General features: G+C 36.5%; 1 protein-coding gene across 2 annotated transcripts in view; it reads left to right on the forward strand.

The window, feature by feature from the left end:
* AP3S1 (adaptor related protein complex 3 subunit sigma 1) overlaps positions 1 to 12,097 on the forward strand; it is an 80,076-nt gene that overhangs the window by 57,273 nt on the left and 10,706 nt on the right. The window lies entirely within an intron of this gene.

Here is a 12,097-nt window from a genome sequence, read left to right on the forward strand (position 1 = left end):
CAGCCTTCAAGTCTATACATGCTGTTGTAAAAACATTTCCTTTTTTTCACAGCTGAGTAGTATGCCACTGTGTAAATGTACCACTGTTTGTTTGTTTTTTAACGAACTACAGAAATGATCCCTGAAAGTATAGTCTTACCACTGTTGTTTTTTTTAATGCACTTATCTAATGATGGGCACTTGTGCTGTTTCCACATCTTAGCTATTGTAAATAATGCTGCAATTAACACAGGGGTGCAAATATCCTTTTGCATTAGTGTTTCAGGTTCCTTTGGGTATATTCTCTGAAATGGGATCACCAGGTCTAAAGGCAGTTCCATTTTTAATTTTTTTGAGGAAACTCCACACTGTCAGTGGCTGTTCCAGTCTGCATTTCTACCAGTGGTGCACAAGGGTTCCCTTTTCTCCACATTTTTGCCAGCACTTGTTCTTTGTTGATTAATTGATGACAGCCACTGTTGCAGGTGTTAGGTGATAACTCATTGTGGTTATAATTTGCATCTTTCTGATATTAGTTATGTTGGGTATCTTTTCATATGTCTATTGGCCATCTCTGTGTCCTCTTTGCCCATTTTTAAATAGGGTTGTTTGTCTTCTTCGTATTTAGTTGTGTAAATTCTTTATATATGTTGGAAATTAACCCGTTATCAGGTGTGTCATTGGCAAATATGTTCCCCCATTCAATGGGTTCAACTTTTCATTTTGTTGATGATTTCTTTAGCTGCGCAAAGCTTTTTAGTTTGATGTGGTCCTGTTTGTTTATTTATTTATTTATTTATTTATTTTACTTTCAAAAGGAGATATATTGGCAAAGATATTGGTATGAGACATATATGAGATTTTACTGTTTGTATTTTCTTCTAAGAGTTTAATGGTCTTGCAACATACATTTAAGTATTTTATCCTTTTTGAGTTAATTCTTGTGTATGATGAAAGTTGGTGGTCTAGTTTCATTTTTTTCATGTACCTGTTTAATTTTCCCAACATCATTTATTGAAGAGATTATCTTTACTCCATTGTATGATCTTGCCTCCTTTGTCAAATATTAATTGACAGTAAAGGTATGTGTTTATTTCTGGGCACTCTGTTCTGTTGCATTGATCTAGCTGCCTATTCTTAGGCAGTACAAGGCTGTTTTGATTACAGTGGCCTGGTAGTATAATTTGATATCAGGTAGTGTGATACCTCCAACTTTGTTCTTCTTTCTCAAGATTGCTGTGGCTATTCAGGATCTTTTTTAATTCAATATAAATTTTTGGAATATTTGTTCTAGATCTGTGAACTGCACTATTGGTATTTTAATAGGAATAGTGTTGAGTCTATAGATAGCTTTGGGTAGTATGGATATTTTAATTATGTTTATTCTTCCATTCCATGAACACAGTATATACTTCCACTTATTTATGTCTTTTCTCAGTTTTTTTCTTTAGTATCCTGTAATTTTCCAAATGCAGATCTTTTACCTCATTGGTTGAATTTATTCCTAGGTACCTTATTTTTTTGGGGGGGGGTACAGTAGTAAATGTGATTGTTTTTCTTAATTTCTCTTTCTGGTATTACATTAAGGGTACATAAAAATGCCACAAATTTATTAATATTAATTTTGTTTCCTGCTATTTTACTGAATTCTTTGATTAGAGCTAATAGTTTTTTTGTGTGTGGAGTCTTTTTGGGTTTTCTATGCACAATATGATACCATGTGTGAATAATGACAGTTTTACTTCCTCCTTTCCAATTTTGTTGCCTTTTATTGTTCTTCTTGTCTGATTGCTGTGGCTAGTACTTCCAGTACTATGTTGAATAAGAGTGGTGAAAGCAGACATCCCTGTCTTGTTCCTGATCTTAAGGGAGATGCTTTTAGTTTTTGCCTGTTGAGTATGATGTTGGCTGTGGGCTTGTCATATATAGCCTTTATTATGTTAAGGTCTGATCCCTCTATTCCCATTATGCTGATAGGCTTTTTTTTTTTCTTTTTTTAAATATTTCATTCGGGAAGGGAAGAGAAAAGAGGAAAACCCCACCAGGGCTTGCTGATAGGCTTTTTTTAAAATCATAAGTGGGTGCTGGGTTTTATCAAATACTTTTTCTGCATCTATTGATATTATTATGTGTTTTTTATTTCTTTATTTTGTTTATGTGATGCATCATGTTTATTTGCAAATATTGTACCAACCTTGCATTCTCAAAATAAATCATACTTGATCATGGTGTATAATCTTTTTTTTTTTGTTTTTATTTATTGATTTGAGATGGGGGTGGAGAGAGACAGACAGACAGACAGACATTGATTTGTTGTCCCACTTATTTGTGCAATCATTAGTTGCTTCTTGTATGTTTATTGACCAGAGATCAAACTCACAGTCTTGGATGATACTCTAACACAGAGGTCTCCCAACCTTCAGGCCACAGACTGCTATCAGTCTGTAGCCTGTTAGGAACCAGGCTGTTCAGCAGTAGGTGAGCAGCAGGCAATTATGTGAGGCTTCATTTGTGTTTACACCCTGTCCCCATCACTTTCATTACCACCTGAGCTCCACAGCATGTCAGATCAGCGGTGGCATTAGATTCTCATAGGAGCACGAACCCTACGGTTAACTGCACATGTGAGGGATCTAGGTTGCACACTCCTTATGAGAATCTAATGCCTCCTGATCTAACGTGGAGCTGAGACTATGATGTTAGTCCTGGGGCGTGGCTGCAAATGTGGATTATCATTAGCAGAGAGGTTTGACTTCACATAGACCATAATAAATCAGCTGATTGTGGACTCATGTCAAAACTCTATCAGTGAGTGGCAAGTGACAATGGAGCTGCATCTGGTGGCAGGCTTTATAGTGGCAAGTGAGTTGGTGTACTTCAGTTGTACAGTTGAATCTGGTAGCAGGCTTTAAGTCAGAGTCCAACACTTATTTTAGTCTGCACATGGCCTGCCCATTACCCATTATTTTATTTACCAATTCTGTCTGTGCCTCTTTTCCGCACCACACACTTGTCTCAGTCACAGTTTTGGTAAGCCCACATGCTAACCATAGCCAAAATGAGTAAAAACAAGCATTGCTGGAGAGTTTCTTTGAAAAGGGGGAAGACCCAATGATGAAACAGCAGAAAACTCTAAGACTGCCAACAAAAGGAAAGCTGCATTTAAAAGAAAATACCAAGAGTCCTACTTAAATTATGGGTTCATTGCAACAGGTGATTCACATTCTTCAAGCCCACTTGGTAGAATGTGTGGTGACCAGCTATCCAGTGAAGCCATGAAACCTTCAGAGCTGTTTTGCCACATGGAAACCAAGCACCCTGCATTAAAAGACAAACCTTTGGAACTTTCCAGAAGAAAAAAAATGTGTACATGAAGAATGGAAGCAATTATTAAGGGCCACCACTTCATCAAATGTGTCTGTACTGAGAGCATCATTTTTAGTGGCTAACCACATTGCTAAAGCTAAGAAGCCCTTTACTATTGGTGGAGAGTTGATCCTGCTTGCTGCTAAGGACATTTGTCATGAAGTTTTAGGAGAGACTACAGTTCAAAAAGTGGCACGCGTTCCTCTTTCAATTAGCACCATAACTAGACGAATTGATGGAATAGGAGAGGATATCAAGGCACAACTGTTAGAGAGGATTAAGGAGTCACCGTGGTACGCCATCCAGTTTGCTGAGTTTACCAATGTTGACAAGGCAGTCATGCTTGTTTTTATGTGACGCATTTTTCAGGAGGATGTGCGTGAGGATATGCTATGAGTGTGTTTGTTGTATACCAACACCACAGCTGCAGGGCTATTCAAGCCTTTGAATGATTACGTATCAGGAAAACAGAAGTGGTCATTTTGTCAGTATATGCACAGACAGAGCGGCTGCCATGACAGGATGGCTTGCTGGGTTCACCACTGGAGTCAAAGAGGTCGCTTCTGAATGTGAGTCTCCGCACTGTGTCATCCATAGAGAAATGCTTGTCTGGCCAAAAAATGTCACCTGAACTTAACAAGGTTTTACAGGATGTGATTAAAATTACCAACCACATTAAAGTACGTGACGCCTTTAATGCACGTCTGTTCACATAACTCTGTGAGGAGATGGACGCAGAGCACACACGTCCTCTCTTATACACAGAGGTGGGATGGCTTTCTAAAGGTGGATCACTGGCCAGAGTTTCTGAGTTATGAAAGCCGCTCCAGAGATTTCTGTTAGAGAAACAGTCACCACTGGCAGCACATTTCAGTGACACAAAATGGGTTGCAGAACTTCCCTACTTGTGTGACCTATTCAACCTGCTCGATGGACTCAGTCTGTCACTTTAGGAGAGGAAAACAGCTGCGTTCAAGTTGGCACAGAAAGTGGCTGCATTCAAAGCTAAACTGGAATCATAGGGGCAATGGATGAATATTGGGATTTCTGACACGTTTCAATCAGTAGTAGAGATTTTGAAAGAGACTGAGCCGGGGCCTTCTTTCTCCCAGCTGGTGCATGTTCACCTATCTCAGCTTTCAGAAGAGTTTGAACATTACTTCCCAACCACAAAAGACCCCCGAACTGGGAAGGAATGGATCTGTGGCCCATACGTGAATAAGCCAGGTAAATCGACTCTGTGCTAGAAGAGGATCAACTGCTGGAGATCACAAATGACGGTGGCTTTAAAAGTATGTTTGAGACAACTTCAAATCTCATACCTTCTGGATTAAAGTCAAGGCAGGATATCCTGAGGTTGCCACAAAAGCACTGAAAAGCCTGCTTCCATTTCCAACCTCCTATCTTCGTGAAGCAGGGTTTTCTGCAGTGAAAGCAACCAAAATAAGATTACAGAGTAGACTGGACATAAGCAATACATTTTGGTGTCACTGTCTCCCATCACCACCAGATGGGAGTGTCTAGTTGCACGAAACCAGTCTCAGGGCCCCCAGTGATTCTGCATTATGGTGAGTTGTATAATATGAAATATATATTTCATTATGTATTATGATGTAGTACTAACAGAAATAAATTGTGCAATAAACATAATGTGCTTGAATCACCCCAAAACCATCACTGCATACCTGGTCCATGGAAAAATTGTCTTTGACAAAACTAGTCCCTGGTGCCCAAATGGTCGGGGACCACTGCTCTAAGAAACTGAGCTACCCAGTCAGGCTGGTGTATGATCTTTTTAATGTATTGATGGATCTGGTTTGCTAATATTTTGTTGAGGATTTTAGCTCTCATGTTAATCAGGGATATTGGCCTATAATTTCCTTTCTTTGTAATGTCTTTATATGGTTTTATATGTAGGATAATGCTGTCCTCCTTAAAAAGAGCTTGGAAGTTCCCACCTCTCGATATTTATAGAATAGTTTGAGAAGGATAAGTGTTAGTTTTTCCTTGAATGCCTGGTAACATTTGCTTGTGAAGTCATAAGGTCCAAGACTTTTGTTTGCTGGGATTTTTAAAATTACAGCTTTAATATCACTAGTTGTGATTAGGTGTTCTGATTCTTCCTGATTCAGTTTTGGAAGACTTTATGTTTCTAGGAATTTATCCATTTTTTTCCCAGCTTATCTAATTTGTTGGCATATAGTTGTTCATAATATTTTCTAACAACCCTTTGTATTTCTTTGGTGACAGTTGTTACTTCTCTCCCATTTCTGATTTTATTTATTTGGGTCCTTTCTCTCTTTGTTCTTAGTGAGTCTGTTTAAAGGTTTGTCAGTCTTGTTTATCTTTTCAAAGAACCAGCTCTTGGATTCATTGATCTTTTGTATCGTTTTTTTCTTGATGAGACTGGTTAAAGGTTCATCATTCTAGTTTACTTTTGAAAAACAAAGAACCAGCTCCTGGTTCTATTAGTCTTATGTATTTTTTTAATCTCTATGTCATTTATTTCCACTCTCATCTTCATTATTTTCTTCCTTCTACTTACTCTGGGATTTATTTGTTGTTTTTTCTTCTAGTTCTTTTTTGTTTAGGGTTGGATCATTTATTTGAGATTTTTCTTGCTTCTTGAGCTAGGCCTTCAGTGGTATGAACTTCCATTTCAGGACTGCTTTCTCGTGTTGCATAGATTTTGATTGTTGTATGTTCTTTTTATTTGTTTTCAGGTATCTTTTGATTTCTTCCTTGATCTCATTGTTAACCCATTTATTGTTTAATAACATGTCATTTAGCCTCCATGTGTTTGAATGTTTTTCAGTGTTTTTTTTTATTGTAGTTGATTTCTAGTTTCATGCCATTGTGGTCAGAGAAGATTATATGATTTCAATTCTTGAATTTGTTAAAACATATTTTGTGTCTAACATGTGGCCTATCTTTGAGAATGTTCCATGTGCACTTGAGAAGAACATACATTTCTGCTCTTTAGTGATGAAATAGTCTGTAAATATTGTATGTCATTTAAGGTTGTGTTTGCCTTGTTGATATTTTTTTCTGGAAGATCTATTCTTTAATGTCATCGAGATGTTATAAACCCCTACTATGACTATTGCTGCCAATTTCTCCCTTAATGTCCGGCAAGATTTTCTTTACATATTTTGGTGCTGTTATGTTGGATGCATATATGTTTACAAGGGTTATATCCTCTTGTTAGATCGATCTTGTTGCAGCTATTGTTTTTGTTTCAGTTTTTGTGGAATATTTTTTCATCCCTTCACTTTCAGTCTGTATATATCTTTTGTTCAGAGGTGGGTCTCTTGTAGACAGCATATATATGTTTTCTTATCCATTCAGCTATCCTATATATTTTTTAAAGATTTTATTTATTTATCTTTAGAGGGGAAGGAGAGAATGAGAGAAACATCAATGTATGGTTGCCTTTCACGCATCCCCTGCTGGGAACTGGCCTGCAGGGAACCAGCCTGCAACCCAGGCATGTGCCCTGACTGGGAATTGAACTGCGATTCTCTGGTTCGCAGACCTGTGCTTAATCCACTGAGCTATACCAGCCAGGGCCTATCCTATATTTTTTTGATTGGAGCATTTAATCCATTTACATTTAAGGTTATTGATAAGTACTTATTTATTGCCATTTTATTCTTTATACTTACGTTCTCTCGGTTTCTTTCCTCCTTGTTAAAGCAGGCTCTAACATTTTGTGCAATACTGGTTTGGTGGGAAAGATATCCGTCAGGTTTTTTGGTTTTTGTGTTTTTGGTTGTTTTTGTCTAGGAAGCTATTTTGCTTTCAATTTTAAATGATAACCTTGCTGGATAGAGTTTTCTTCATTGTAGGTTATGGCTTTTCATCACTTTGAATATTTCATGCCAGTCCCTTCTGGCCTGAAGTGTTTCTGTTGAGAAATCAGCCTTATGGGAGCTCATTTGTAGGCAACTAGGTGCTTTTCTCTTATTGCTTTTAAGAATCTCTCTTTGTCTTTAATCTTTGGCAATTTAATCATAATTCGTCTTGGTGTGGGCCTTTTTGAGTTCCTCTTTATTGAGACTCTGCTCTTTCTGAATTTGCATGACTTTTTCTTTCTTCACCAGGTTAAGGAAATTTTAAGCCATTACTTTTTTTCAAACAGGTTCTCTATCCCTTGCTTATACTCTTCTCCTTCTGGTCCCACTATGTTGCAGATGTTATGCTTGATAATGTCTCAGAGTTCCCTTAGATTTTCCTCAATTTTAAAATTCTCTTTTCTTTTTAATGCTTGTGCTTTCTGTTATGTCGTCCTCTAAACCTCTGCTTCATTTAACTAGCTGTTGATTTCTTCTAGTATATTCTTCATTTTCGATATTATATTCTTCATTTCTCTCCTTTTTTTATGTTTTCTGTGTCCTTTTTTTTTTTTACTCTCTCTTTAAGTTCTTGCTGAAATGATACATTCTTTCTCTAAGGTCCTTGAGCACCCTTCCCTTGTTTTAAACCCTGCATCTGATATTTTAGTTGTTTCCATTTTATTTAATTCTTTTTCTGGGATTTCTCTTGTTCTTTCATTTGGCACATATTTCTCTGTCTTGCTACTTTGTCTCTGTGTATTGTTCTTTCCTACTCAGTTTTTCATTTAATAACCTGTTTATATTTCTAAGCAATCAGTGATTTTTCTCATTTTTAGATGTGTGATAATAGTGTGGATTCACCATTTTCCAGTTTTGCACTTTTGTGTCTTTGCTTTTAACTAGCAGTGTCATTGAGTATCCTTGTACATATGTCTGGCACCAGCAATTTTTATTATTTTTTAAATTCACATCCTTCTCAGCTGCCTCATATTTTTAATACAGAATTGTGAAATAAATCTATATAGTGTGACTTAATTTGTATAAATTAGCTATACCCATACAAACACAATAAGTATGTGTATAACAAGTTTTCTGGAAGGGTATATAAAATATAATTAACTGTAATTATCTTTGGATAGAGGGACCTAATAACAGAAGCAGAAGGCAGTGGACACTTATTGCTTGTACATAAGTCTCTGTATGGCTTGAACTTTTAATTATTTGCTTATATTGTGATTTTGAAAGAAGTATGGTCTTCCAGAAGAAGCTATGTGCTTTTTTTAATGAAAAAGTAAATTGTTAATGTGGCATTTGCTACTTTTTAAAACACTTCCTAGAAAATTTTAAAAAGAGGTTAAAAACTCATTGAACTCTTATTTAGGTGAACATCAAAGAATTTAGTAGATGAGTTGTATTACAAGGATATTATCACTCTTATTTCTATAAAAATGTGCTTTAAGTAAAATTTATAAAACAAAATAATAGAACATGTTAAATATGAGTTAGTGTTATATTAAAAGCAGAGCTTTTCTCATCCTCTTTCTCATATTAAGTTTGTCAAAAATTCTTTCTAACTCTTAGAACATGAGTTTTTTGTCACTGGACATGCTGTGTTCAGCTCCTAAATTTCCCCATCTCATGTGACATACCTTTTTTTGGTTACCATAACCTTGATAATATTGGGGTGTCCTCCCGATGAATAATTCTTATTCCCACACTTTCTCTCCTTGAATTTCTATGTAATATATATGACTTCCTCACCAAGAACACAGTCTTTAAGCGTATATTATCTTTATAATAAATGTGATTATGTTTCTTTAAGGATTTAGCTCACAGGCTCTTCATTTGTATTTTTTGTCTGTACTTCTGAATTTCTGAATTTGCCTTCATAGGAATTATTTTTACTTTGAGGGCAAATGTACATCCTAGTCCTTATCTAGTAAATTGATATACATCCTTAGAATTTCTTGGGTATGACCCATATTTGCGGGGTGCTCATATTTTGGTACCTCTAAACTGGAAGATGTTTCTGTAGTTGAAATTCATGGTTTTCACTACTCCAGTGCTTGTGTTCTGAGATGCTCCTGGAAAGGCAGTAGTACAGTGTATATAATGATGAACCCACAAGAAAGCCTGACCAAAGTGATGGCAGAGTTGATGTCCTTCTATCAACTTTACAGATTGCACTTTTCATGAGAATTTGTTTTAAAAAGGAAAGAGTAAGTGCTACTGCTAAAACAGAAGTTTTAATAAATATGCTGGCTGACCATGGCCTTTCTATCTGAACACTTTTCCTGCATGTAGTACCTACTAGCTATTATAAGATAATTTTATTGCATCACCTAATCACCTTCTTGACCTTTAATTGAGTTTTCATAGATTATGACTAAAAATTAACTGTTAATTTCATTTATTGCTAACAGAAGAAAGCAAGGAGTTGGGTTTGGATTACTCAGATTTAGGTTTGAATTGTTAATTTGCCACATATTAGTTTATGTGTCTTGAGTAACCTGATTTATTCTCTCAACTTTAACAAAGGCTAATGTGAGAAATAAATGAGATACCATAATACAGCACCAAAATATAGTTTTAATAAATGGTATCTAGCAACAGAAAGGATAGTAGTATAAGTGATGATTTTTAGCACAGATTTTTTTAAGAACAATTGATGTTGGGAACCGCTGTGCCTGGTTTCAGGAGTTGTAACTGCCCCCCATGGATAAGGCTGAGTGAGCTACCTTTGGACTGTGAGCCACTAAGGAGACAAAGCTTATCTCCCTGGCAGCAGCACTGCTTCTGCTCCATCCATCTGTGGTCCCCAGTGCTTAGTCACTTAGTCACTTAGTAAATGACAGGTAAGACCCCTCAGAGCAGGAGGCAACCTGAGCCAGACACAGTCACTTGGGAGGCCCTCAAGGAAGGACTCGGGGGCTGCAGCAAAGAGTGGGTGATGGACCCTCACCCCCTGGCTCTTCTGACATAGCCTGAGTCCCCATTTCCATCTGGGAGAAGCGATTTCTGGCTCTAATCCACTTAAGCCTAAAAACCTACTATGGGGAAGGCAGTGCATCCCTTTGCCAGCTAAAGTGGGATCTGGGGTGATCAGGCATAAGAAAGAATTTGTAAAGTCCTGTGAAGCCTGCTTTGCTAAGAGTGCTTTCATTCATATGATAAGGGTCTGAGCAGAAAATGAGTATGTCTCCCAGAGTTTTTGCGACCCTCTTACTTGGTAGACACTGACTCAGATTAAGCCCTCAGATTTCTTTCAAATGTAATCTGTTGTTTGATCCTTGCCGCCTGACATTGATTGATGAGCTTTACCTGTATTCCTGTGTATTATGACCCTAATAAAAGCTGTTGAGGAAGAGGCTCTTGGTCCTTCTCCTTTGAGAGATTGATCACCTCTTCTCCCCAAGCAGATCGTATCTTGGTAATTTTATTTTCATTTGTGGCGTATGGGGGGACTTGTGCACAAAGTTTTCCCCACAAATTATGGCTTCTGGTTTTGTATTGTTTGCTAGAAAAAGTAATTTCTATAATTTATTCAAAATTTGTACATGAGGTATCCCTCTTGCCATAATGAAAAAATTAGTAAATAACAATATGATATTTTTTAAATCATGAATACATTTACATGAGCCATTATAAACGAAATGAAAATCAAATGATATAATTATTTGATTAAATGATATCTTAATGAAAGAAAGTTTTGGTTTTGGGTTTTTTCTTTATAGATTTTATTTATTTATTTTTAGAGAGAGGGGAAGAGAGAGAGAATGAGAGGGAGAGAAACATCCGTGTGCAAGAGAAACTTCAGTCAGTTGTCTCTCATACACTTCTGACTGGGGACCTGGGGTCCAGGCATGTGCCCTGACCAGGAATCGAACCAGCAACCTTTCAATTTGCAGAACTACACTGAACCTGCTGTGTCATACCAGTCAGGACTAATAAAAAAAATTTTTTAATTGGAATTGCTCTGTAATACCTATACATACTCTGCTTAGCACTTTACATAAATTATTTTTACGATAATCCTATGAAATGCCTATTCTATTTCTAATTCACAGATAAAGTAACAGACTCAGAAAGGTCACATAACTGCTGAAGGGCATGTGACTAGTTAGTGGTAGAGTCAGGTTTGTATCTATCTAATTTCAGAGTCTCCATTCTTAAATGCCTCATTATTTTGTAAAAAGTATAGCAGAGTATAATTATTCAGTGAAACTTAATTCACTTTGAATTAGTGATTTTTGATCTAATACCTTATGAAAAAACACCTGGGTTAAATTTATTCTCCCTAGGAGGGAGAATAAATGGAAGATACTATTTTTAGTCATAAGATGTATTTGATAAAAAATTTCAGTGTGTTATATAGAGAGAGCTTTGGGATAAAATCATATTAAAAAGTGCCTACAATAAAAAGAAAGTTTTATTTTATTTTTTCAGTCTAGAGCTTGTAATGATGCCACATAGCTTTATTGAATACCTTGAGCATAAAACAACTTAATAATTATCGGCTAAGAATCTATCAAAGGCCCTTGTGGGTCATTTTTTAGCATTAAAGTTTTTTTTTTAATTTTTAAAAAATTTTAATTGTTGTTCAAATATAATTTTCTGTCTTTTACTCCCAGCCCAGCCCACCTACCCATACTTCCCCCCTCCTTCTCATTTCCACCCCCCAGTTTTTGTCCATGTGTCTTTTATACTTGTTCCTGTAAACCCATCTCCTTTCCTCCTGAAGTTCCCTCCCCTCTCCTCTCTGGACACTTGTCAGCCTATTCTCTATTTCAGTGTCTTTGGTTATATTTTGCTTGTTTATTTGTTTTTTTGTTTAGGTTCCACTTAAAGGTGAGATCCTATGGTATTTGTCTTTCACCACCTGGTTTATTTTGCTTAGCGTAATGCTTTCCAGTTCC

The sequence above is a fragment of the Artibeus jamaicensis genome, unplaced genomic scaffold (genome assembly GCF_021234435.1).
Source record: "Artibeus jamaicensis isolate MK-2021 breed Jamaican fruit bat unplaced genomic scaffold, CSHL_Jam_final contig_402, whole genome shotgun sequence".
Taxonomy (NCBI): Eukaryota; Metazoa; Chordata; class Mammalia; order Chiroptera; family Phyllostomidae; genus Artibeus; species Artibeus jamaicensis.